The sequence below is a fragment of the Felis catus genome, chromosome C1 (genome assembly GCF_018350175.1).
Source record: "Felis catus isolate Fca126 chromosome C1, F.catus_Fca126_mat1.0, whole genome shotgun sequence".
In the NCBI taxonomy this organism is placed as follows: domain Eukaryota; kingdom Metazoa; phylum Chordata; class Mammalia; order Carnivora; family Felidae; genus Felis; species Felis catus.
This window is the reverse complement of record NC_058375.1, coordinates 152027240-152053635: the sequence shown is the minus strand read 5'-3', so window position 1 is coordinate 152053635 and position 26396 is coordinate 152027240. Positions and strand designations below refer to the sequence as shown.

At 35.8% G+C, this 26396-nt stretch overlaps 1 protein-coding gene and 1 long non-coding RNA gene across 13 annotated transcripts in view; one reads left to right on the top strand and one right to left on the bottom strand.

Annotated features, from left to right (window-relative positions):
• KCNH7 (potassium voltage-gated channel subfamily H member 7) overlaps window positions 1-26396 on the top strand; it is a 646875-nt gene that overhangs the window by 171344 nt on the left and 449135 nt on the right. The window lies entirely within an intron of this gene.
• The window catches only part of LOC102901609, a 70101-nt gene that overhangs the window by 9102 nt on the left and 34603 nt on the right, over window positions 1-26396 (bottom strand). For 4 of the 7 annotated variants that reach the window (XR_002161501.2, XR_002161495.2, XR_002161496.2 and 1 more), the window contains exons 4-8: window positions 17790-17963; window positions 14752-14962; window positions 10141-10354; window positions 4032-4160; window positions 1513-1754 (exon numbers count right to left, since the gene is read on the bottom strand). This is a non-coding gene — a long non-coding RNA (uncharacterized LOC102901609). The remainder of the gene's footprint in view (window positions 1-1512; window positions 1755-4031; window positions 4161-10140; window positions 10355-14751; window positions 14963-17789; window positions 17964-26396) is intronic. The other 3 variants (XR_006583256.1, XR_002161499.2, XR_441028.4) reach the window with 3 other exon arrangements.

The following is a 26396-nucleotide window of genomic DNA, read 5'->3' as shown; positions in this document are numbered from 1 at the left end:
TGAGGTGTGAATCTGCTTCAATTAATTTGAACCAGAAGGTGAATGAAGCAAGCTTTATCCTAGGTATTTTGTATTTTAAACAGAACTATGTCATTCAAAATGGATCTCTATGTGGTAGGATGCTCAATTTCAGTAGAATGAGGATAGCCAGTGTATGCCAAAATCTTTGCATAATTATTAATGGCATCCTTTTTTCCTTTTCAAAATGTCCCTGTTTGAGACTGTAAATTATATAGCCAAGGTAGATTTGGGGGACATTTTAGTTAAGGGTTCCTCAACTACTATTTGTCTAGTCCTTATCTAAGAGTGGAAGAAAATTCTTATGGTATCGTGATTCAATTGCAGGAGCTCCGTTGTGCTCTCACCCTCTTCTTCCCACAAAAGAGTTTTGTTTCCTGGGAAAATTATGCGATTTGACAAGATCCACCACTGGTATTTAAAAGGGAAATCCTAGGGGCGCCTGGGTGACTCAGTCAGTTAAGCCTCCAACTTCAGCTCAGGTCATGATCTCGTGCTTCCTGGGTTCTAACCCTGCGTCCAGCTCTGTGCTCACAGCTCAGAGCCTGGAGCCTGCTTCGGGTTATGTGTCTCCCTCTCTCTCTGCCTTTCCCATCTCCCACTTGTGCCAAGTCTCTGTCTCTGACTCTCTCACGACAATAAATAAACATTAAAAAAATTTTTTAATAGAAAATAAAAGGGCAATCATAAACTTTCTGGGGTGGGGAGTCTCCGGCTTATTTAAAATACCTCCAGTTTTCTTCATCCTGGTTCCAAATGTCAGTCTCAGTTTCTGCTACACACCCAATTATCTTGTGCTTCTGAGCTCCTTCCGCCCAGAGGCCACCACCCTCTCCTGTGCATGGTTTTCTCTAAATCCCTCAGGCAACCTTGTCCACATATTCTAACACTTTTTTTCTTATCTCTGTTAGAACACTTATGAAATTATCTTGTAATAATTTGTTTCTATGTCTGTCTCTTTCACTCAGTGTTGAACTTGAAGAGATTTGTTAAGGCTCTTATGTAAAAAAGAGGCAATGGAGGGAGAGAAAAAAATAAATTTGAAAGAACCCGGGGATACACTGTTTGCCAATGAAAATGCTAGGTGGCACGTTTTACAGAAGTCTCCTTCATTCAACATTCTGTGCCAGTCATTTTGCTTGGTATGAGAATTGTAAAAATTGAAAACCCGCATTGTTTAATAATTAACTTAGTAACTTGGCTGCCATATGGTTTCTGCATCATGAAGCAATTTATTCTAATACTTGACCTGTTTCTCTTCCTGAAAAGACATAACTAATCACCCTTCTTCAGTTGGTCTAGAAGGAGAGGGGTAAAGGGTCAGGACAGTCTAGATTGATGTTTAATGCCTACGGAGCAGATTCTGATGGGGCATCTTCACATCAATGAAGGAAAGAACATGTCTACATGTTCTTATAATAATATATGCACATTTGAAGCAATCCCAGCCCTCCCTGAATTTCCTTAGTTGAATACTTATAATAAAATACTTACAAATCCTTGCCATTATTCTGATGTCTTTTTCTGTAGTCTTTCTGTAAATACCAGGAACAGCCTCAGACTTACATTGGCTTCCCAACACATTTCATTCTTTTCCCCAAACCCAGAGTTGTAAGTTGAGATCGCAAGGCCTGTTTGGTATCAGCAGACACTTCATCAGTCACATCCTGATACAGGATTTCACCACCTCAACAAGGACTTCATATCTCCACTCTCTCTTACAGTGATTTAACTCCCTTGTCAAAAAATGAGAAAATACAGAAAACAAATAGAAAAAAAAACACCTAATAATCTTGAACCTAAAGAACAAGTGTATTTTCTACACACACATATGTGCACGTGAGCACACACGTGCATGCGTGCACACACACACACATGCACACACACAGGATAGCACTGTGTATACCAAGCTGTAGCCTGTTTTCCTCACTGAGAAATTAATGAATATATAACATTTAACACATGGACAGTACATAAATTATTTTAATATTCACACAGTATTACACTAAAGGGAATAAAATATTACCAACGATACTTTATTATCAACTGTAAACACATACAAAGAGTCTGTCTCTCCTGCACACTTGTGTTATTTTTTTCCTTAATGCTCACTCCTAGAGGTATACTTGTTGCGTAAAACAATATGTGTATCTTAAAAATCTTTGGTACCTTGGGGCACCTGGATGGCTCAGTTGGTTGAGCGTCGGACTTCAGCTCAGGTCATAATCTCGTGGTTTGTGAGTTTGAGCCCCGCATCGGGATTTGTGCTGATAACTCAGAGCTTGGAGCCTGCTTTGGATTCTGTCTCCTTCTCTCTCTGCCCCTCCCCTGCTCATTCTCTCCCTCCCTCTCTCTCTCAAAAATAAACATTAAAAAAAAAAAAAAAAAAAACCTTTTGTACCTCTTGTGCACACTTACCATGTAAAGCTGGGAGTTCTTTCAAAAAATTTTGACCCAATAAAAATAGAATCTTACTGTTCCATCACTGAATTTAACCTGCAATCCTTATTGAAAAACACAGGTAAAAACCATTGAGGCCATTTATTTTCTTATTTAAAGAAACTAGTGCTCAGTATTGCCAAACCTAGGGAGCTATGGAAGTCTCCCAAGTAGCTGATTGTGCATACTGGACGCCTCATCCCACACCAGGGTCACTTTTCCAAAAACTGCTCTTCACATTCACATTTTCATTTCAGTAACTTGCTGACAGTTTTCCAAGCCTCAGATTCAGAAACTAGTAGTAATTATTGGCTACTTAGCAGGATTCTGTGAGCATTTTCTCCTTTCTTTTTGGAATAAGTTGGATTTGAAGTTATTTTCAGTATTTTGTATTATCTCTCTATAATTAAAATCTTGTTTAGTGGAAAGAGTTTTTATTTGGTAGTTTGCATCTGAATATATACATATATATATATACATATTTAAATATTTATAGTTTTGCTTAGATTCGAAGTGATAGACATGAAAGGTAGTAAAACTCATAATAAACGTTCAGCTGAAATACTATGTAACAGATACAAAATGTACTTGTAAACTATAATTGACATCAAATGTTCAAAATACACAATAATATGTGGGAAATATGCAAGCGAAAGAAACTCCACATAGTATTGGCAAACCTGTAACTTTCTCCAATATAACACTACTGAAATGACTGCAGAGAAAGATCATTCTCTTCCTAGGCTGCCTTACTTAACCGAGACATGCAGAGCTCAGGTAATCTGATCTTTCTAGCTGTGACTCAATTCTCGGGTCTTCCCTCCAGGTGTTCTTTATAATGAATGTCACTTAACCAAGGCTCAGTAGGATTTATGGATTCCCAGATTGCTCCTCTCTGAATTTGCTCCCTGAGTGAAGGACTACACAAAAATGCCACTAATGATGCACAGCCTCAACTGTCCTGTTAGCTGGCTTCTATTCAGTTCTCACTCTAAAATGGCAGGACTTGTTTATTTGCAGTTCATGTTTCTAGAGTGAGCAGAAGCAGTAGTGAGCCCTACTGAAATTTCATACCCACCAACATTCATTATTTTAAATGTATTCACAGCAATGTGAGTATAGTGTGACTTGCACAACATTTTGTTTTAATTATTCTCTCCTTCGAGGATGCCAATAACTTCAGCAATGAATTTCCTTCCAGAGAATACTTCATATAAAAAGTTCTGTTAGTACTTTTTGTTATTAGTCTAAATTTTTTTGAAAATGTAATGGATGCTGATTATGTTTTCTAAATCTTTAAGTTTCGTAATGTCATTCTTGATTTGTCTTCAATCATAGAAAATAAAGATAAATATTTGGTTGAGCTACAGCTCAGCCTCAGAAAACTAACCTCAAGTGTAAAAGAATAGGCAAGCATATTTTCATAAATATTTCTCATACGGCATTTGATAAGTTGCTAGTAACATTTAAAAACATTTCTTTTCCAGAAGAGAAGGCTTAGAGATTTTAGTTAGAATATCTGAGGTTATAGAATTTAAAAATTGAAATATAAAGAATGAAGATGAAACTTTTACCTCTTAACTACTTTAGCTGCATGTTGGTTTACCTGGAAGAGGCAAACAAAAGAAATTCCAGGCATATCATTTTCATTCCAGCAGAAGTCATATGTGCTAACTTATGTTAAAGAATCCAAGAAACATAGACTAAAAAAAAAAAAAGAGAAAAAAATGTTTTAAGTAACGACATGAAAATATAATCAGGCAGGACCTCCTTGCTACTAGTCCCTCTGTTCCAGAATTGAAATAAATCACCCCTTCCCCATCACTACAACTAATTTAAGCATAACTTAAGAGAAAATAAGATCCTGGGTTGGTGTTCTTTTTGTTGATTTTAGTCTATTTACATCTGTGCATAGTGGTATCTTGCAAGTGAGTTAAGACTGGGCTTGTTGAATTATCTGTGGCAACTTATATCTTATTTTACAATTGATCTGGATTAAATAATAAAGTGTGGTTTGAACATTTTAAATAATATTAACCATCATTTATTGAGCACATACAATGTGCTAGTACTCTTCTAAAATCTCATTTTTTTTTTCTAATCCTCATAACTTCCTATGAGGTAGGTGTTCCCATTTTACAGATGGGAAAGATGAAGCCAATAAACTTCCCAAAACGACTCAAGTAGCATATAACATAGCCGCACTTGAAGTACACGTTGTCTTCCTTCAGAGCCTATGGACTCAACTCCAGAACACCACTGAGCATGCCTCCTGTCCGTGTGTTGGCCCTGACACACACAGTGTACACATCTGTAGACTCACGTCCCTTCTTGACAGAAAAGCGTCAATTGTTTCTTGATTTCAGGCATGCAAACGTTTTAAATCTGGAAGCTTCGGATTTTCTTTTCTTAAATGCAGTTAGATGCCTGCCGCTGGTGTTTTAGAAACGAATTCACCTCTTTCCCCACCGCCTAATTCAGTGCCTTGCAAAAAGTAGCTACTCAATAAATAATCTCTTTAAATATATGAATTAATATAAACATGAGGCAAACTCTCTTAACCATTTGATCTGTCAGTTACTGCTTCAATAAAGTGGAAGTCATCTCTTGCTTATTGGAAAACGATGATACAGAGGGAGCATAGCATGGTAGCTAAGGTCATGGACTCTAGAGTCAGGGTGCCTGGGTCTAAATATTGAACATATTTATTGTGTGATCTTCAAGTTACCTAACTACCCTGTCCTCAGATGCATCATCAGTGAATGGGGACTATGGTAATACTAGAACCTATCTTCTAGGTTTTGCAAGGACTAAATGTGTTTATATATGTAAAAGCACGTACACCAGCTCCCAGTACCTAGTAAGTGTAATGTAAGTGTTAACAAATAAAATAATATGAACAGGAAAAAAAATGTGTGAAAAAGAATTGGGTTAAAATGCATATTAAGTCGATATGCTCACTGAGTGTTGTGCGCAAAAAGAAATTTAGAGCTGCATGTGTGACTGAATAAAAAATGTGAACCAAATTTTGATGTCAGTAGGTAAAGGAAGAAATCAGCAGTGTTTCGTAAACATTTTACATGTGAAATCCCAGAGATTTTTATCTTGGAGAATATGGCGTCAGTCAAATCCTGTATAATTTATTCTTAGACCTATAATTTATTCTTAGACCTATTTTGAAATGCTGAAACTCATTTTAGGTGTGGTTGCCCTGAAAATGTCAGCAGTCTGGGCAGCTTGGGCTCCGTGCACATCTGTCTTTCAGCTACATTGCAACCAATTCTAGTAATGGCATTCCAGAAACCTGTGTGTTTTGAGAGCAAAAGTTCAAGTCACAATGAGGTGTAAGTTCAGTCCACCCTTCCTCCCCCCTAGGATTTCGTGGGAAGTTAGAAATAATCCTATTTAGAACCAAGATGTGAAATTAATAGAAACCAACTGATTGGAAGAAAATATATGGATATAAATACCTAAATATAGCTAAGGTGACCATATAATCTATCATCCAAAGTAGGATTCTTTTTAAAGTAAAAGGGGAGGTTATTGATAATTATACCAAGAAAATAGGAAAAATCCAGAACTGTCCAGACAAACTGGACATATAAACACTCTAAATACAACCTATATCTGGCACTGTGTATCAGGTTTTCAAAATGTATACCATCCTATAGTACAGACTTTTCATGAACATTTTGTAGGTTTTTGAAAGTAGTGAGTTTAAAAGTGTAGCTACTCATTCTTGTGATGCCTAAAATGCTTACCGTGTAGACAAAGACAGTATCTTGCAATCTGGAGAAATGAGTCAGAATTCCTCCAAAGCGTATATTGCACCTGCTGACCTCTTTGAAGTAAGACTACAAATGAATCTTTCTATAAATACCATGTTGAAGGTTCTTAGTAAAGGACTTAACATCAGCCACTTTATGAACCACAGTGAGTCATGAGAGCAGAATGGACTAAAAGCGAAGAGACTGAGCTCGTTGTTGAATGCCAACAGTCCTTTATAAAATACCTCTGACTCTCAGAAGTCCTAAAAAGGATCTTTATCTTGGAATCTGTTACAGCATGGGTGTGCACAGGGTGTGTGACCAACCATCTTTTTCCCAGCTTCTCTGTCAGGCCTTAGTCATTTGTGTTGGTCTATTTGTAATCCTGTGATAAAATTAGCTTTCCTTTGTGTCTACGATTTGTTGTCTAAAGGATATCTATTAAGTGGGAGGAACAACCCCAGAGAAGTTGGGACAGATAGCATTAAAGCAGAAAGTTATTAACATTCTAATAAAAACAATTTAAAAATAATTAAATCATTCAGACTTGGCAGTACACACTACACTTATTGGTTCTCATGAGTTTAAGTGGAAATTGGTGTTTCCAAATTTAAAGAGAAAGATGTAATTATCAAAAAATCAAAATTAAGGCATAAGACATTGTTAAGCCGAGGAAAGTTAAGCGAAAGTAATACTACTGGGATTCTCATATTGTTTGTATTTTTCCAGATACACAAACATGAAAGAGGTCATCTTTGAATGGGAATATTGGGTTTGTAAACAAATTTAGCTTTTGCAGTGCTACAATCCAAAAAGGGAAGACAACCACAAAAAATAGCTATAAATAACAATCATGATAAAAAACCCTTCTTTCCTCCCAGATTCTACTAACAGCCTTTTTAAAAAAAGTGCTGTTGGTTGTTGAGGTCATTGCCCGTGATGAAACATTACCAGAAGAGTGTGGGCAAAATAAATGGGGATATGGGGAATTACACCCTCCACACTGCTCTGTTTTCCTGTCCATCTGTGGAGTCTCATTCGCTTTATGTTTCCTAAATAAAAGTTTATGGAATAAAGCAACACCTAAGTAAATAAATTGAAGAATTTATATGTGGTAATGGAAGTTGCATTTTGGAGGGTGATCATATTTTTGGCTGAAATGTCTCCCCCTCTTAATGAACTATGATGGAAAAAATACACACAGGCTTTCAAATCAGCACTACTTTCAATTTAGCCTTAATGAAAAGGTTGTCACAGGAAAAAGCAGCATCTAGTTTTGGTTTAGGAGCAATTTCTTCTTGCTCCTTAGCCTGCATTCTTTCTCAGCTCTTTGTTCCAAGGAAACAGTGTCCTGCGTCCAAACAAAGTGTAATGAGCTGAACATGGCAAAAGCTTTGGCAACTGGAAAGCAAGATGTGTTACTATCTTTCAAATGGTACCCAGGTCAACATTATCCTTTTAAAATTTTGAGGGGTGCCTGGGTGGCTCTGTTGGTTAAGCATCCGATTTCGGCTCAGGTTATGATCTCATGGCCTGTGGGCTCAAGCCCTGTGTAGGGCTCTGTGCAGGCAGCTGAGGGCCTGGACTGCTTTGGGTTCTGTGTCTGCCCCTCCCCACCTCACGCTCTTTCTCTCTCTCAAAAATAAATAAACGTGAAAAAAAATAAAAAAAATAAATAAAATTATGGGTAAAGGTCCATATGTCTGATTCTGCTATGATCCCTTTAATTAAAATTTTTGTTTTCAAAAATAATCAGCTCTACACAGGAGTTGCAAAAATATTACAGTGAACTCTCATATTACTGTAATATACAGATTCAGCTGTTTTTTACAACTTGGCTTTATCTCTCTCTACATTTTCTGTATGACATATACACATTGCTCTTTTATGTCTGTTTACTTATTTTGCTGAGCCACTTGAAAATTGCTTGCACAGAGTCACCTGGGTGGTTCAGTCAGTTAAATGTCTGATTCTTGGTTTCGGCTCAGGTCATGATCTCATGGTTTTTGAGTTTGATCCCCACATTGGGCTCTGTGCTGTCAATGTGGATCCTGCTTTGGATTCTCTCCGTTCCTATCTCTCTCTGCCCCTCTCGACTCGTGCTCTCTTTCAAAATAAAAAAATAAACTTAAAAAAAGAAAAGAAAATTACTTGCACAGATCATGAACCTTTCATCCTTAAATATTTCAAAATTTTTTTCTACTAATAATGAGAAAATTCCTTTATGTAACTACAGCTTAATTATCAAATTATCAGGAAATTTTACATTGATACAATACTGTCATTTAGTATATCCTTCAAATTTTGACAATTGTCCCTGTATTGCTTTTTAGCTAATTTGTTTTTAACAATTCAGGATTTAAACCAATATCATATATTGCAGTTTGTTGTCATGTCTCTTTAGTCCCCTTTAAATGGATGAGTGAGTGACTTCCTCAGCTTTTCTTGTCTTTTCTGTCATTGACATTCTTTAAGGATAAGGGCTTGCTGTTTTATAGAATGTTCAGTTTGAATTTGTTTGGCAAATCATCATAACTTAATTCAGATTGTGGCTTTTTGTCATGTATAAAATATAACTGATGGTGTGTCCTATTCAGAATATCACCAGAAGCACCTAATGTCAGTTTGTCCCATTATTGGTGATGTTACTTTCATCACTTGTCTTGCCATTTTTTTACATGGTTTGGCTCAACAATTAGAAAGTGAAACTTAAAAATACTCTTAAAATCAGCACCAATATAATAAATGTAACACAAACATGCAAAGCATCTACACTAAAATAATTATAAATATTATTAAGAGAACTTAAGGAGCAAATAATAAAGGAGATACTACATGTTCATGAATTGGAGGTCTCAATATTGTAAAGGTGTCTAGTCTTCCCAAATCAGTGTATAATCTTAACCAAAATTATAGATTTTTTAATATAAAGTAACAAGTTGACTCACAAACGTGTATGAAAATGCCAAGGATATCTAATAGCCAAAACAGTTACAGAAAAGAACAAAATTGGAGAACTCTAACTGCCTGATTTTAAGAATTACTGTAAAGCTACAGTAATCATGATGGTAGAGTATTGGCATATAGTGTAGTAAAATAGATCAGTGGAACAGAATAGTCCATAAATAGATCCTCACATATATAGTTAATTGATTTTTGATAGAGGCACCAAAGTAATTCAATGGGGAGAAACACCAATCTGTTCAACAAATGAGCTAGATTAACTAGAAAAATATATAAGAAAAAGTAGATCTTGGTCCTTACATTATATTTTGCACAAAAATTAATTTGATATGGTTTGTAGATCTAAACATAAAGGCTAAACCTATAAAGTTTCTAGAAATAAACAACCACAAAAAGGTTTGTAACTTCGAGTAGGCAAAGATTTCTAAGAAAGTATAAAAAAGGCATTATCCATTAGAAGAAAAATGATGAATTGGACATCATCAAAATTGAAAACTTATGTACTTCAATGAAAATTGACATAACCTGAGAGGAAAATATCATCAATTCATTTATTTGACAAAGGAATTATATTTTAAATAGATGTGTCTATATACTATATAACATATAACATACAACATATAATAAATGTATGTTTATGTCTACAAATCAGTAATGAAAAGACAAACGGCCTAAATAAAAATTATGGGCAAAAGATTCATATGGATACCTCACAAAAGAAAAATACAGAATGGCCACTAAGCACATGAAAAGGGAAATGCAATTTAAAACCAAAGTAAGATGCTACTTAACACTCATCAGAATATATCAAATTAAAAGACTGACAACATCGAATGTTGGTGAGAATGTGATGCAACTGAGACTCTCATACATTGCCAGTGGGATTACAAAATGGTATGAACACTTGGGAAAACTGTTTAGTGTTTCTTTATAAAATTAAACATGCACGTACCTTATGATCCAGCAATTCCTCTTCTTAGTAGGTCTTCATCCAAGACAAATGAAGGTATATGTCCGCAAAGTGGTTTGTGTAAAATGTTTATAGTAGCTTCATTTATAATAGCTCAAAGCTGCAAACAACCCAAGTGTTCATCTACAGGCATTTGGTTAAATAAATTGTGGTAGAACCATCGATGGTATACCAGTCAACAATAAGGAATAGCAAACTATTCATATGAAAGAGAAACATTATAAATGATTTTCATAAATATGTTGAGCAGAAAAGCCATAAATAAAAGAATAAAGACTGCATAATTCTATTTATATAAAGCTCAAAGTTAGGAAGAACAAGCTAATCTATGGTGATAGAAGTCAAAACTGTAGTTGCCTGCGGGGTAGGGGGAGTAGGAACGGCCTGGAGGGGAGCACATAGAAACTTTTGGAAGTGATGGACACATTTGAGATCTTGATTGGTGTGTTGATTATATGAGTCTTAATATTAGTCCATACTTAACAGATTGTATATTTAAATTTCCATTTCACTGTATATACATTTTCCCTGAATATAATAAAGTCACTATATACATTCAGAGTCACATAGTTTTTTTCTATAACCATACAACCATTACACAGACTTTAGTATGACTTAAATAAATGCATCAAAGGAAACACATTCTTCAAATCCAGGGCACTTTCATGTATAGGGGAATTAACATTATATGTAGTAGTCTATATATTGGATTTTCATCATAGCAGTAAAAATCACAACCAATAACTCATTTCCTGTCTTCTTTTTCAAAGATGAAAGACATTAAAAGTATCTTGAAATACCAACTAGGATTTATTTTCAGTATTTGGAAATAAGAGTTACACATTTGATTAGCTACTAGTTGTGTTTATTTTCCCCAATGGCCTCTCAGATTTTAGTAATGCCTCAAAGGCACTAAATCTATTGCTTTACTATGTGGTGGCCTATTTTCTATCGACTTTCACCCTTGGTAACAGTGGTAATTCATAATTTGAAATCCTTATGTCATCCTCTTAAAACTATATCTAAACCAATTGTATTTCTTTCTTTCCTACATTAGTAAATGGTATTTCACTTTTGTTTAAGGACATTATTTTTATTTTTAAGTAACAAACGGATCTTCAACAATCTCTGAGTCCTTCAGGGTTGGGTACTCTCTATTGATTTCTGCTTATAGTTTTCAAGATTCTATTATGGGTAAGGCAGGAATGGCAGTTTTAATGAGAGTCCTTTTTTGTTTTTGTTGTTGTTGTTAAATGTAGATCCAAAGAGTTCTACTAAAATAAGACAAATGTCAGTAAAGAGGAAAATGCAATGGTAGAAAAGGTTTCTTTAGTAAGGCAGATTTCTTTTTTATTTTTTTTTATTTAAAAAAATTTTTTTTTCAACATTTATTTATTTTTGGGACAGAGAGAGACAGCATGAACGGGGGAGGAGCAGAGAGAGAGGGAGACAAAGAATCGGAAACAGGCTCCATGCTCTGAGCCATCAGCCCAGAGCCCGACGCGGGGCTCGAACTCCCGGACCGCGAGATCGTAACCTGGCTGAAGTCGGACGCTCAACCGACTGCACCACCCAGGCGCCCCTAGTAAGGCAGATTTCTAACTAGAATGTTTTGATCTAGAGAATATAAGTGATAGGAAATCGTGTAATCCAAAAGATACATACATGCGACTCATGTGGTCACATACATCTCTTCTTCACCAAAATACTGAAATCTAAAATGGCACAGCTTTCTTTGAAGATTGAAAGAAAGCATGTTTAAATGTATAGCTATACTGAGATTAATATAGCTGCCTCCAAGGTATAGTGTTGATTAAATTGACAAGTATGTCTTTATGGAGCACCTGGGTGGTTCAGTTGGTTAAGTGTCCATCTTTGGCTCGGGTCATGATCTCACAATTCGTGCATTAGGCTCTGCCCTGACAGCTCAGAGCCTGGAGCGTGCTTCAGATTCTGTGTTTCCCTCTCTCTCTGCCCCTCCCCGGCTTGTGCGCACGCTCAATTTTTTCTCTCTCTTTCTCTCTCTCTCTCTCTCTCTCTCTCTCAAAAAAAAATAAACTAACATTTTAAAGAAAGAAAAGTTTATTTGTGATTGCTAGAGTTGAGACAGATGTGTTTGAGATGTAGATTTAATATTTTATTGACTCATTTGAGACTGACACAAAGGGAAGCCAGTTTTCCTTAATGGCCATCCTTTGGTGCCCCTTTGCTTTTCAGTATGCATAATTAATCAGGGCATTCTGACCCAATTGTTGTGTTCCTTACTTTCTTTTATTCCTCTTTATGTTTAATAGAGTAAGATCAGTTCAAAACCATACCTAAAACCTAGTGCATACACGATTGCATTACTTCACAAGATTTTCCTAATGATGGAGTGTTTGCTCACATTTATCATAATGAGAGTTGAACTATATCCTAATTATTTTGTCATGTGATAGATCACTAAAGATTATTATTGCATATTTATATCTTTGGAAAAAATGTCCTGTGTCTCATTTATTTATTGATTGATTTTTAGAGAGAGAGCACACACAAGCTTTGGGGGAGGGAGGAGGCAGGGGGAGAGAGAGAGAGAGAGAGAGAGAGAGAGAGAATCTTAAGCAGGTTCCATGTTCAGCGCAGAGCACAACTCAGGGCTTGATCCCAGGACTCTAGAACCAAGACCTGAGCAGAAACCTAGAGTCAGATGTTCAAACAACTGAGCCATCCAGGTGCCTTTCATGTGTCTCTTTGTGTGTGTGTGTGTGTGTGTTTTCTTTTGGGGAGAGACAGAAAGAGAGAGAGCAGGGGAGGGGCAGAGAGAGTCAAGCAGGCTCCGCTCCCAGTGCAGAGCCCGACACGCGGCTTGATCTCCCGATCCTGAGATCATGACCTGAGCCATAATCAAGAGTCAGATACTTAACCAACTGAGCTACCCAGGCACCCCTCTCATTTTTTATTACTATCATTCTGATTACTTTTATTGGTTTGCAATCTTAAAACTTAGCTGCTTTAAACAGAGGATTCACTGGTAATTCTGTTCCTTTCATTCTAAACTGAACCAGCATGTTTAGAATAAGAGGATAAGGTATATTCTCTCCTTTAATTGTAGTAAACATTGGATTAGGATCTCTGGTCTTTAAATTTGAAATGTTTGGAGAGATTACTTCCTGTAAAAAATATAATTTTCAGAGTATAAAAGACAAAGTTCATATTTGTTTCTGTTGCTGGAAGAGGCAAAAAACAGAAGTAGAGATGGAGAATGGGGGAAAATATGTAGGAAAACAAAGCTGTGAAGTACAAAGAAAACCCATACATGGACCTGATGTGGAAAGTGAGGAGGGTAGGAAAACTGCTTCAAGTCAATGAGGGAATAATAGAAAGAAGAATGTTTTAAAAGAGAGAGAGAGAGAGAGAGAGAGAGAGAGAGAGAGAGAGAGAGACACTCCTGCTTCATCCCCTCAAAAGAAAACATGCCAATGAAATCTCTGACAAGCACAAGTTCAAGAGGGTTATCTGAGACTAGACATGGTGATCCTAGAAGGATGAATTCTTCAGTGTGAAGAATATTTATTCCTTAGATGTGTTTGCTGTTCTATTTGGAGCTAAGGCAAGAGTGATGAATAATGGATAACAGGACACCCTAATTGTCTCTGTAACAAAGGCGGCAACACTGGAATTCATTATACCTTATTGTGTGAGACCATATATTGACAGATACACAGATAAAAGAACTTACCCTCTATAGATAACAGGTCTTTGTTCCAAACAACAGATTTACTTTTTCAAAAGTAGAAGCTAATAGGGGCTGATTTTGCCTTCCACACCTCATCTCTTTGGTGAAGTAACTACATTAAGCCTCATGGAAAATAAGATAATGATGATAATGGCATTTCCCCCCTGTTTTAAAATCTATTTAAAACAATAGTATCTAAAGATGAACTGCTGCAGAATCACAAAATTTTAAGATGGTGAGGAACTCAGATCCCGCATTATACTTTCTAGGAAGTGGACAAATGGTTCCTGGCCCAGAGTAGCAGTTCCCCAAATGGAAACTGACTAACCAGCTTCCTTCCTGCCTGCGTCTTTTCCTCCCCTTTTCCCTCCCTTCCTCCCCGCTTCCCCTCCTTCTTTCTTTCGAAAACCTTTATTTTACAGAGGAGGCAAGGCCAAGCAACTTGTCCAAGCTCACTTGAAATCAAGACCAGGGCCCATATCTTCCAATTTCTAAAGTAGCGCTGATTCCCCATTGTCTTCTTGTTCATGCACTCAAACAAACAATACTCTTACAAGTATCAACAGAGTCAGTTTTTGCTTCCTTGAAGACGAGGAACACTTGGCCTGAATTTCAAATTGGCATTTCTTACTGAGTTTGAACAATCATGTAGCTTTGTATTTCCTTGCCGAGCATTTCATTTGCTCTTTTGGTGCTTTTTAAACAACCTTTCATAACACTTTCTTTTTTTCAATATAATACATGAAGTGTATGAATCTATAAATTGATTCAAGCCCTTGAGAAGGAATGGTGCTACTTGTTCTGTATATTAAAATAGTAAGGCATCACTATTTGCCATAAAATGACACTGCAGTAGTGTCAGTAAGAAAGGAACTCACATCTCACAGAGCATCGACAGGGACATTGGAAATGAAACAATATTAATCCATTTAAGTTGGTGAGTCTGACTTATTTTGCTTTATGAGTCCTTGCAGGTAGTTTTGGGTAATGAGCTGTTGCAGGTAGTTTTGGAGAATGTTTGTAGTTGTGTCTCTGTGAAACGTTAACATCATTCAGGCTTAGCTGTGCCACGAAGACAATTCATGTTCACTGTGGAGAAAAAAAAATTTACTGAGGACGGTACATTCTAGTTACAGCTAGACTTTTGGAGTCTGTGTTTTTCTGACTACAGTTTCAGAAATTGAGTACAATCTTTAGAGATTACGCTTTATCTGAAGCACCACCATGGTGCAAACTATTATCATTCTGTGCCCTTTTGGCTCCCAGTTGTGCCCAAGAGGACACTGGAGGTAGGACAATTAAAGAAACCACAGTTAATGATATTTTCTTCCTGCAGGATCTGCCCTGCTGATTGCACTCTTAATTCGCCCAATTGTGGAAAATAATGAAACATTCATTTTTTTTTAAAACTCCATCTCGGGGCGCCTGGGTGGCGCAGTCGGTTAAGCGTCCGACTTCAGCCAGGTCACGATCTCGCGGTCCGGGAGTTCGAGCCCCGCATCAGGCTCTGGGCTGATGGCTCAGAGCCTGGAGCCTGTTTCCGATTCTGTGTCTCCCTCTCTCTCTGCCCCTCCCCCGTTCATGCTCTGTCTCTCTCTGTCCCAAAAAAATAAAAATAAACGTTGAAAAAAAATTAAAAAAAAAAAACTCCATCTCTTGGGTGGGTGACTGGTCAGTGTTTTGAAGACACACTATTCCATTTGCTACTAGCTTCATTTGATAGATTGTGTCTTAGTTACTTTAACTTAATTGTGTGTATGTTCTGTTGAAGTATTTCTGCCTCACTGAAAAAGTAATGGTATCAAGAGTCATGTTATCTATTTTATCTGAAGGTTTAGGTGTCTGTAGCTTGTTTTTTTCTAAATCATTTTTCCCTTTAATTCCTAAATGATAGTTAGGGGAGGAAGCTTTCATAATATAATATTTCAATAATCTAGTTTCTTTCTCATTAAGGGTTACATTATAGCACAAGGTGTTTGAGAAATCTAAACATAGAAGGGTTCATTACTGAAGTAGCTTCCAATACAAATCTTATTACTCATTTTGATTAGAAACTAATTAAAACTCAGTGTAACTGCCACTGAAATGCATGTATAGTACTTTAAAAGATAAAGGATTCTAAGGTTGGGAATCATAACAGTGCTCTGGCTAGGTTTTTTTGTTTTTGGTTGTTTTGTTTTGTTTTACTTATATAAGAAGAGAGAAGAAATATTAATCAATCTGTAAGACATGGACTTAGATCAAACAGACCACTAGCTAGAAAAGACTACTTCCCAGAAAAGTTGGGAGCCAACCAAGCATATGCTGGAGCAGGATCCTGGCGGTCTCTCCTGTGCCAGGAATAATCCCCTAGTAGCTGGATCACGTGGTAGTCTATGGGATCTGGTGCAGCCAAGGTAGGGCGGGCAGCATACAGAAAGCCATGATTAGTGGCTGTTTACCAAAGTATGCTGAGATGTTTTGGAATTGTATTAACAGGGATGGCTATACTGGGTGTAATTACCAAATTGAAAGTCATTCACACACACACACACACACACACACACACACACACACACACGTGTGTGTGTGTGTGTGTGTGTGTGTGTATATATATATAACACGTATACATGTTATATATATATATATAACACATATACATGTTATATATATATATATAACACATATACATGTTATATATATATATATATAACACATATACATGTTATATATATATAACACATATACATGTTATATATATATATAACATATATATATGTTATACATATATATATACATATGTTATACATATATATAACATATATATGTGTTATATACACATGTGTTATATATATGTGTGGATATACGTGTGTTACATAGACACACATATATGTATATATATATCATATACAAATACCACATTATGCACCATTATTTTATACTATTTATTACACATGGATTTTTTTTTATCAGTATGAACAGTGTATATATAAGTAGGGCTCATAAGGTTTAAATCAGAATGAGGGGAAACTGCTATTTATTACCGAAGTTTAACATTATTTCCTAATAGTCATTAGAATTCTGGTTTTACACCAGAATTTTCAAAATTTCTTGAAATTCAGGGGACTAGTGGCTGCATAGTGTTTAGCGATTTTCTTTCTTGAATGCAGGTCTCCATTAGTAAAGATTGGTGTGGTAAATTTCTTTGTCTACTCCTGTAGAAAATGTATTAGAATAGTTATGTGGGTGAGGGGAGTTACTTATTAACAGGAAATGTAAAAAGACTATATCACCCATACCTGAAATAATAGGTTTTTGTACTTTTTTTAATCAAAAACTTATTGATGGTATGATTCACAATTTTTTTCTTTACCGTAGCTGGATTTTTGCCGCCCATATGAATTTGTCTCCATATCAGCTATTCAGTCAAAAAAAAGCCTAGGAATTTTTGTGAACCGTATTAGCATGTATGCTTAGAGATTTCTTGGTTAATGGAGTTTAGAAGTTATTAGAGCAGTCTTGAAAGAGATAGACAATATTACTGATAAGACCATTCACTACAACTCAGATTTCTCCCAAAGTTCTAAGTAATGCTAGGGCATGGTTTATTAAATACTCTGTCATATTTGGTATATAAAATGTAAAAGAGAACACCAACATGAAAAGCAAATTTTTATAATGACAGACTTAAGAGAAATATGGATGAATTGTTAAATTTGTAAAGCTGTGTGAGCAGTGATTCATTGTGGATAGGAAATAATTAAGTCTTCTAGTGCCCTTATGGCTTTTCCCAGCAACAATTGGGAGAGAGTGAATGATGGACATGAAGTGCTGATCTAAAGGTTTTCAGAGTTTCACCCCAAGTTTTAATGAGCCTCACCAATCACCCCTGATGGCAGCCTGATATTTTACAACCCCTCTAATAAAATTTTCTTACCTACTGTTCAGAGGTACTATTGTATATACAGAAAGAGAGGGATGCAGCTGGTGAGGAAGACTTCTGGCAGAGCAGAAGAGTGCAAATTTGGCTTTAATTTCTTTGTGTGATCATCTTAGCTTTCTTTGAATTGAAGGTTAGCGTGTACCAGTTATCCTTGGCCCTGTTTGGATTCTGGGAAAAAAAACAATCTAATGTTAACTATACAGTTTGCCGTATTTTCTGACTTATCTCCTCACCTTCAGTATTTCCAATCCCTGTCTCCATAGTCTTTGTCCTCTCTGACTTCGAACATGCAAAGATATTGCCTAAGTTTCAGAGGGAGGGTCGAGAAGGTAGCTGTTATTTTCCCATTAGTTATTCTCTGTTTTTGGTCTCTTTTTTTTCCACATGAGAGTTCTAGATTCTTTTTTCTGCCAACCCTCTTTCTGCATTTCCTTACCACTCTCTCCAACTTTGAGTTCCAGAAATCTTTGAATCCCAGACATTCTAGTGAAACTGCATTCCCAAAGGTCATTAAGGATATTTTCACTGCAAGGTCAGCCTGCCCTTCTTCAGAATATATGCCAGGAAACTCTCCTTTCTCATCTTTCTTGATATTGTAGTGTTCTTCCTCTCTGATTGTTGTATTCTCATCTTCTACTGTCTTTGGATCTTAATTATTTATTGTTATTGTTGACTTTTCATCTGTACTTTGACCTCTGCATTCTTACCTGTAGAACTATTATTTTACTGTAGTTAGATACCATTTCCTAAGGCCTAATGCTCATTTTAACCTCACTCTAATTATCCTATATTTCACTGCCAGTCTGATCTCAACTTGTGTCACTTTAAAGAAAATATCTGAGGACCTCCCATTTCTTTCTGCTTCCCATAAAGTCTCTGTTGATATGGTAACTTTCAAGGGTCTCTTATAAATGAACTCCATCCTACAGCCTGATGTTTTTCAAACTTTTTAAACCATGACCAGAAAAGAAATATGTTTTATATTGTAACCTGGCATGTGCACGCGCGCACACACACACACACACACACACACACACACGTGTGCACACACACACACACAGACACACACACACACACACACACACACACACACACACTGTGCTATCTACTCACATATTTGAAAGAAGTTTCCTGAAACCATATTTACACATACTATGTACAATTTACTTTCATTTTCCTGTTGTGTTTCCTTTAAAATAATGAAGTTATTATTTTAACTTGACTTCCTGTCATGATCACTTGACTTCCTGTCATGATCCCACAGTTTGAAATGGTCTAGCTTCTCTAATCTTTCACCTTTTCACACTCTGCCCCCTCTACTCTCTCCAGAACAGTCTATCCCTGCCCTACAAGCACAAGCACTCAGGTTTCTGAATTTTCATTCATGTTTTTCCAGCCCAAGTATTTTCTTTTTTTTTTAATTTTTTTAACGTATATTTATTTTTGAGATAGAGAGAGAGACAGAGCATGAATGGGGGAGGGTCAGAGAGAGGGAGACACAGAATCCGAAACAGGCTCCAGGCTCTGAGCTGTCAGCACAGAGCCCGACGCGGGGCTCGAACTCACAAACCGCGAGATCATGACCTGAGCCGAAGTTGGCCGCCCAACCGACTGAGCCACCCAGGCGCCCCAGCCCAAGTATTTTCTAATTATGAAGACATTTCTGCCACCTTGAGCTCTTGAAAATCCTCAGTTCCTCTAAGGGACAGCATTTCTAAACTGTCTTACACAAGATGACCCATAATCCTCTGCTGATTTTATAATGGTTTTATAATAGTAAATTTTCTCCTTATCTAGCCTGTATACTCATTACAAATAACACTATGTCCCCAATAACACTGATTTTAGGTGGTCAAAACAAAGCTCCTAAGTTATTTTTTTTTAATTTATAAAACAATAAGTTTGCAAGTAACCTATTTTTCAAACTGCTGGTTCTATATGATGACATGAACTTGGTTTCTGAGGGCTAGGTACAAATCTTAGCTCTACTATTTATAAGGTATGTCATCTTGGGCAAAATCCTTAATATCTCTTTCTTAATTGTAAAGCAGGAGGAACACTAGAACCTGCCTCAGAAAATTGTGAAAAGGATGACATGAGAATACTTGCAAGAGCTCCTGGCGTATACCATTCACCCACTGAATATTTGTGGTTAGATACACTGTCCTGGCACATAACCATTTTATCAGCTTTCTTGCTTTTTTTTTTCTATTTGTATATAATATTTTCAAGTGCAATCTTGTCTGCGGTCTTGTTGCACTTTTCTGATTATGCTGATTACCTACCAGGCACAGTTTTCTAAATTTTATACTTCTTCAGACAAAGTCTACCAAACAATAAATGGGAGATTGTGCATGCCTCCAAATTCTTATCACCCCTTGTAGTAATCAATACATGACTCTGATGTTCTAGAGAACAAAGAGATAAAACCAGCTTCTATATTATATTTTCTTTGTAGAAGAATCTCATTGTAAGATTTGTTCCACCATCTCTGAAGATTCATTATACCAAATTAAATTGCTTTTAAATGTCTTATTTAAAAATTTAAAAAGCTTCTGAAGTGAAAAAAGAAATATTTTGAGCTAATTCTTCATTTTGGAAGGGCGGGTGTTGGCTTGGCCTTTAGCATAACTAGTTATTTGACAAATTATGAGATGCTATTTTTTTAATTTGTGAAAGGAAGGTTTTGTATTTTAAGATAAACTAGGACACTAAGTTTTAGAGGCACATATTGCATCAGATTTTAGAACTAAATTTAAATTCATTTTCAACTTTCTGTGCTATGATATATGCAGATTAAAAGAAAAGTGACACACATAAAATCATGTCTGTTAAGTGTTTTAAATTTAAAAAGTAGTTTTTTACTCACCAATCTCCCAAGAGTGGAACTTACTGGCATAAATTATCTAGCATCAGTTAGATGGCATTAGGTAACAGAGACTGATAGCAGATATAAAGGGTAAAGATGGTGAGCCGAGCAACCATGAGTCTTGATAGGACTTTCCTGTCAATGTTAGTTTACCTCTATCTCAAACAAAATTCAGTGTAAAACATTTCTCTTTCCTCATTCATTTGGTTTTTATTATGTGTGGTAAACACGTGACCTCTGATATGATGACAAATTTCTGACAGACTTTCTGTTGGCACCCACTTCATGTCTTGATTTTCTTACCCACACTTCTCCCATTTCAGAGATGTGTTCCCAGCATAATAAACTTATTTTGTATCAGCAGGCTGTTAAAAGCATAACCTCTGTTGGGTTCAGTGTATTCATCTATACATCATAGTATAGATGTATTATAGATGTTATTAAATTACAGATGTATATTATATTAAGAAGAGGTGAGAATGCATCACTTACAAAAGAATTTTGAAACCTGTGCATCTCTGTCGGTCAGAAGATTATACAAATTTTTATGGAATCAAATAAATTGTTATCCTAGTTCCATACTGCCTCTGTCCCTCTCAGTTAATATGGAAAATTAGAAAATAATTTTTTACTTATATATTTACTACCCTAAGGATGTCTAAAAATGTTTACATCAAGCGGAAGACTTAGACCTGGATCATCTTATGTATCCTTAAAAAAAGAAAAAAAAAACTTTTATAAAGCTTTACTTCTTACAAGATCCACTAATCTTATTATGTTCCCCAAAATATTTCCAGCAAAACATGCTTCTGATATACGAGTGTGATATTTGTTTCTTAGTAAAAAATCAGCTTGAACTATCTTCTTAATAATTACCATAAGTACTGAGTAATGCTTTACCTTCAATGAGGTTAAGTTGCATTTCAGTAAAGTTTTGACTTTATTCTAGAAAGAGGCAGAACAAAAATTTCAAAAATGTCATTTTAGTATCTCTCAGTGTTGTAAGTTAAAGGAAAAGCATCTTCAGAAAGATCTAGTTCTTAATAAATTCATATCACAAGAAACAAGAAGCTAAAGAATGTCAAAGGATCTGAGTTAAGCTGATATATTTTTTTTAACTTTTTATTCAGATTGCCTCAAGAAAGAGTGCAGTTGCCAGATGTTTTGTTTTGTTTTGTTTCTTTGAACTTTCTCTCTTTTATAACATCAGACTTAATAATGATTTAGTTTTATCTCGTTATGTAGTGAACGATAATAATCATCTTTAAGTTAAACTAATTGTCAGTTGATGGATCTCAAAAATGATCCTGTCTAAATCTTCACTCAGATTTGTCTGGAAAATTCCACTGTTAATGGATTAGAAAATCTATGAGGAGATTCCACTGATATGTACAAGACATCCCTCATCCTCCAAGTACTGAGACTTGCAGAGCAAACACTGGACTACCCAAGTTAGGACTAGCATCATGGCTTATCTCAGGAAATATTCAACCACCAGTCTCCTTTACTTCACCACCTGGAACATTTCTACCTGTTATCTTCTATTTTATAGCCGCTTGTCCTTACAGATGGAAAACTAACTCCCAAATTACTTTACAAACAATGCAGTTCAGATTCTTTATTTTATATGTATGCACAGATGTGTGTGTATGTATGCATGTGTATACATTCACACATAATATGCACATGAATACATTTACATATGTGTGCATGCATGTGTGTGTATGGCACATTGCAAAATTGAAGTAAACTAAAGAAATAGATTATAAGATATTGGGCCTCATTTTCAAAATTTTTAAAATTTGCATTCTGTTATTTTAATTCTTCTTGACCTGCTCTTCACCTGGGAATTGGAAGTTTCTAAATTAAAAAAAAAAAAAACTAATTTTTTAAAAATAATAAAAATTTAGTTTGAGAAAGGTCCAAACTGGCTATATAATGTAGAGAAAAAAGTAAGAGTTTTTCTTATGTCTCTTTAAAACCCAGCCCTACTTCTCAGAGATTAACTGAAATCTTTCTGAATCAACTCTTTCTGAATTTCTTCCATACTAAAGGCTTTATGGGGTAAAAACTATCACCACAGATCCAAAGTCTAACACAATGTTTCACACATATTAGGCCTTCACTAATTATATGCTGGGAAAAAGAGAGTGGGTGTCAAAGAAGAACTTAAAAAATGGAGAAATATTCCATGTTCATGGATAGAAAGACTCAATCGATATTGTCAAGATGTCAGTTCTGCCAAACTTGATATGTATATTTAATGTAATGCCAAAGTCCAAGTGAGTTATTTGTGGATATAACAAACCGATCTAAAGTTTATGTGGAGACGGGATGCCTGGGTGGCTCAGCCGGTTAAACATCTGACTCTTGATTTTGGTTCAGGTCATGATCTCCCAGTTTGTGAGTTTGAGCCCTGCATCAGGCTCTGTGCTGAAAGTGTGCAGCCTGCTTGGGATTCTCTCTCTCTCTCTGTCCCTCCCCATGCACTCTCTCTCTCTCTCCCTCCCTCCTTCCCTCCCTCTCTCTCTTTCTCTCTTTCAAAATAAATAAACTTAAAACAATTAAAAAAATAAAATTTATATGGAGAGTAAATGAGGAACTGTAAAACTCCTTGAAGATATTATAGGAGAAATTTAGATGATTTTAGGGTTGGCATTGACTTTTCATACGCAACACCAAAATCACAATCCAGTAAAAATATATTGATAAGCTATACTTCATTAAAATTAAAAATTTCTGCTCTGCAAAAGAAACATTCAAGAGAATGAAAATACAGGTCACAGACTGGGAAAAAATATTAGCAAAAAACATATCTGTTAAGGGATGGATTTCCAACACATGCAGAGAACTCTTAAAACTCCACAGTAAGGACATAAACAACTCAGTTAAAAAATAGGCCAAAATAATTAACAGATACCTTGACAAAGAAGATATACAGATGGCAAATGAGGGAAATTCAAATTAAAACAACAGTTAGATATCACTATAGACCTATTAGAATGGCCAAATTCTGGAACACTGACAACACTAAGTGATGGTGAGGACCTGGAACAAGAACTTTCATTCATATGCTGATAGGAAGGCAAAATGGTTCAATCACTTTGGAAGACAGTTTGGCAGTTTGTTACAAAATTAAATACACTTTTACATATGATCCAGCAATAGTACTCCTTGGTATTTTCCCAAAGGAGCTGAAAACTTATGTCCACAGCTTTATTCTCTGAAAATAAATTATTATCTCTGAAAATAAATAAACTTAAAAATTAAAAAATAAAGTTTATATGGAGAGTAAATAAAAAAAGGAAAAAAAAAACCAGAATAACACAATATTGAAGAACAGAGTTGGAAGACTGACACTATCCATCTTCATGACTTGCTATAAAGGTACACTGATCAAAGCACTGTAGTATGGCCAAATGAATGGACACTTAGATCAATGGAAAAGAACAGAAAACTCAGAAATAGTCATATATATATATTCAGAAATAGTCATACACACACACACACACACGCACACGCACACGCACACACACACACACACATTGTCTTTGTTTTTGACAATGGAGCAAATACAATTCAATAGAGAAAAGATAGTCTTTTCAACAAATGGTATTGGACCAACTGGACATCCACATCCAAAAAATAAAAAATAAAAAACAATCTAGACACAGATCTTACACCCTTCACAAAAACTATCTGAAATTGAATCTCAGCCTAAATGTGACCTGCAGCTTTATTCATAATTACCAAAAATTGGAAGCAAACCAGATGTCTTTCAGTAGGTAAATGGATAAATAAATTGTGTTCATCCAAACAGTGGAATATTATTCAGTGTTAAAAAGAAATGAGCTATCAAGCCATGAGAAGACATGAAGCAATCATGAGTGCATGTGACTAAGTGAAAGAAACCAATCTGAGAAGGATGCATACTTGTATGATTCGACTATATGACATTCTGGAAAAGACAAAACTATACATACAGACAATAAAAAGATCAATGGTTGCTGGTGGTTGAGGTGGGGGGGGAAAGAAGGATGAATAAGCAAGGCACTGGAGATTTTTAGCACAGTGAAAATACTGTGTGATACAATAATAATGGATACATGACTTTATACATTTGTCCAAACCCATAAAGTGTACAACACTAAGAGAGAAACCTAATATAAACTATGGACTCTAGGTTATAAAGGTGCATCAGTTTTGTTTTATGATCAAATGTACCACTTTGGTGGGAAATGTTGATAACTGGGAGGGAGACTATGCATGTGTGGGGGCAGGGGATATAGGGGAAATCCTTATATCTGCTGTCCATTTTGCTATGAACCTAAAATTGCTTTAAAAAAATAAAGTCTAGGGTGCTTGGTTGGTTAAGTCCGTTGGGCGCTGGACTCCTGGTTTTGGCTCAGGTCATGATCTCGTGGTTCGTGGATTCGAGTCCTGCGTCAGGCTTCACGGAGGCTGCTTGCTATTCTCTCTCTCCCCCTCTCTGCCCCTCCCCCACTGATGCTTTCTGTCTGTCTCTCTGTCTCAAAATAACTTTAAAAAATTAATTTTTTTTAAAAAGTAAAGTTTATAGGAAGGAAGGTAGGAAGGAAGGATGGAAGGAAGGAGAAAGAGAGGGGAAAATAATGTATGAATGAATGCAAAAAAATATAATTAGTAAATGGCTTCAAAGTCCATATTATATAAATTATTTATAAATCAGTTTTCCATTTTATGTCTTCTTTATTTTCAACTTGCAAAGGGATGTTAAACTTCGGGTTTATAAATTAAAATAAACCATAAGCCTTATCTTCAGAAATTTGACTTCCTATAATTTGATTAATATATAATCTTGTGTTTAAAAATGTTAAAAGATTATTATAGGAGCTAGTTTAGGTAATATTTTTAGTTTAAGAGTTAACCTAGTTAGTAGTTATCATTTTTATGTCTTTGGCTTCACTAAAAAATAATATTTTTTATTCCCACAACTGTAGTTTTACTGAAACCTCAAATTCCATTCAGATATCTAGTGTTTCCAGTTGTGTGAATGCCTAATGGAATACAAAGTATCATTGCTTTATTAGGAAAACTTGTATTGTCTCAGACTGCTAATATTTCTTCCCTTGGTGACTTAAACAGAATGCCATAAAGCACAATGCAAATTGTAACACTGACTAGTAGAATTTGAGGACTAGAAGGCCAGATCATTAATTTTTTTTTTCAAATTCTTCTTTAGTTTTCAGAGAGACAGAGTGTGAGCAGGGAGGGCAAAGACACACACATGCACACACGTGCACACACACACACACAGAATCTGAAGCATGCCCCAGGCTGTCAGCTGTCCGCACAGAGCCCGATGTGGGGCTTGGACCCATGAACCATGAGATTATGACCTGAGCTGAAGTCGACACCCAACCAACTGAGCCACCCAGGTGCCCCAGATCATTGCTTTTTTATTAACAGTAATGATAGCTATTAGTAATTGCCTACTCACAATCATGAATTACTGAGATAAGGAAATCTATAAACTACAGTAATAATTTGTGTCAGTCACAATTCAAAGGCATCTACTATTTTCTGGTATTAAAGAACAGAGCATATAGTAAGAACTCAAAAAACTGTGAGTTTTAAATAACATTTTATTATCTTCATCCAAAAACCCCTGAATTGAAAACAATGAATGGTTGCACAAGCTGTTATTCCTAAACCTGAGTTACCTAAACTTAGAATTAGTTTAGAATGATTTT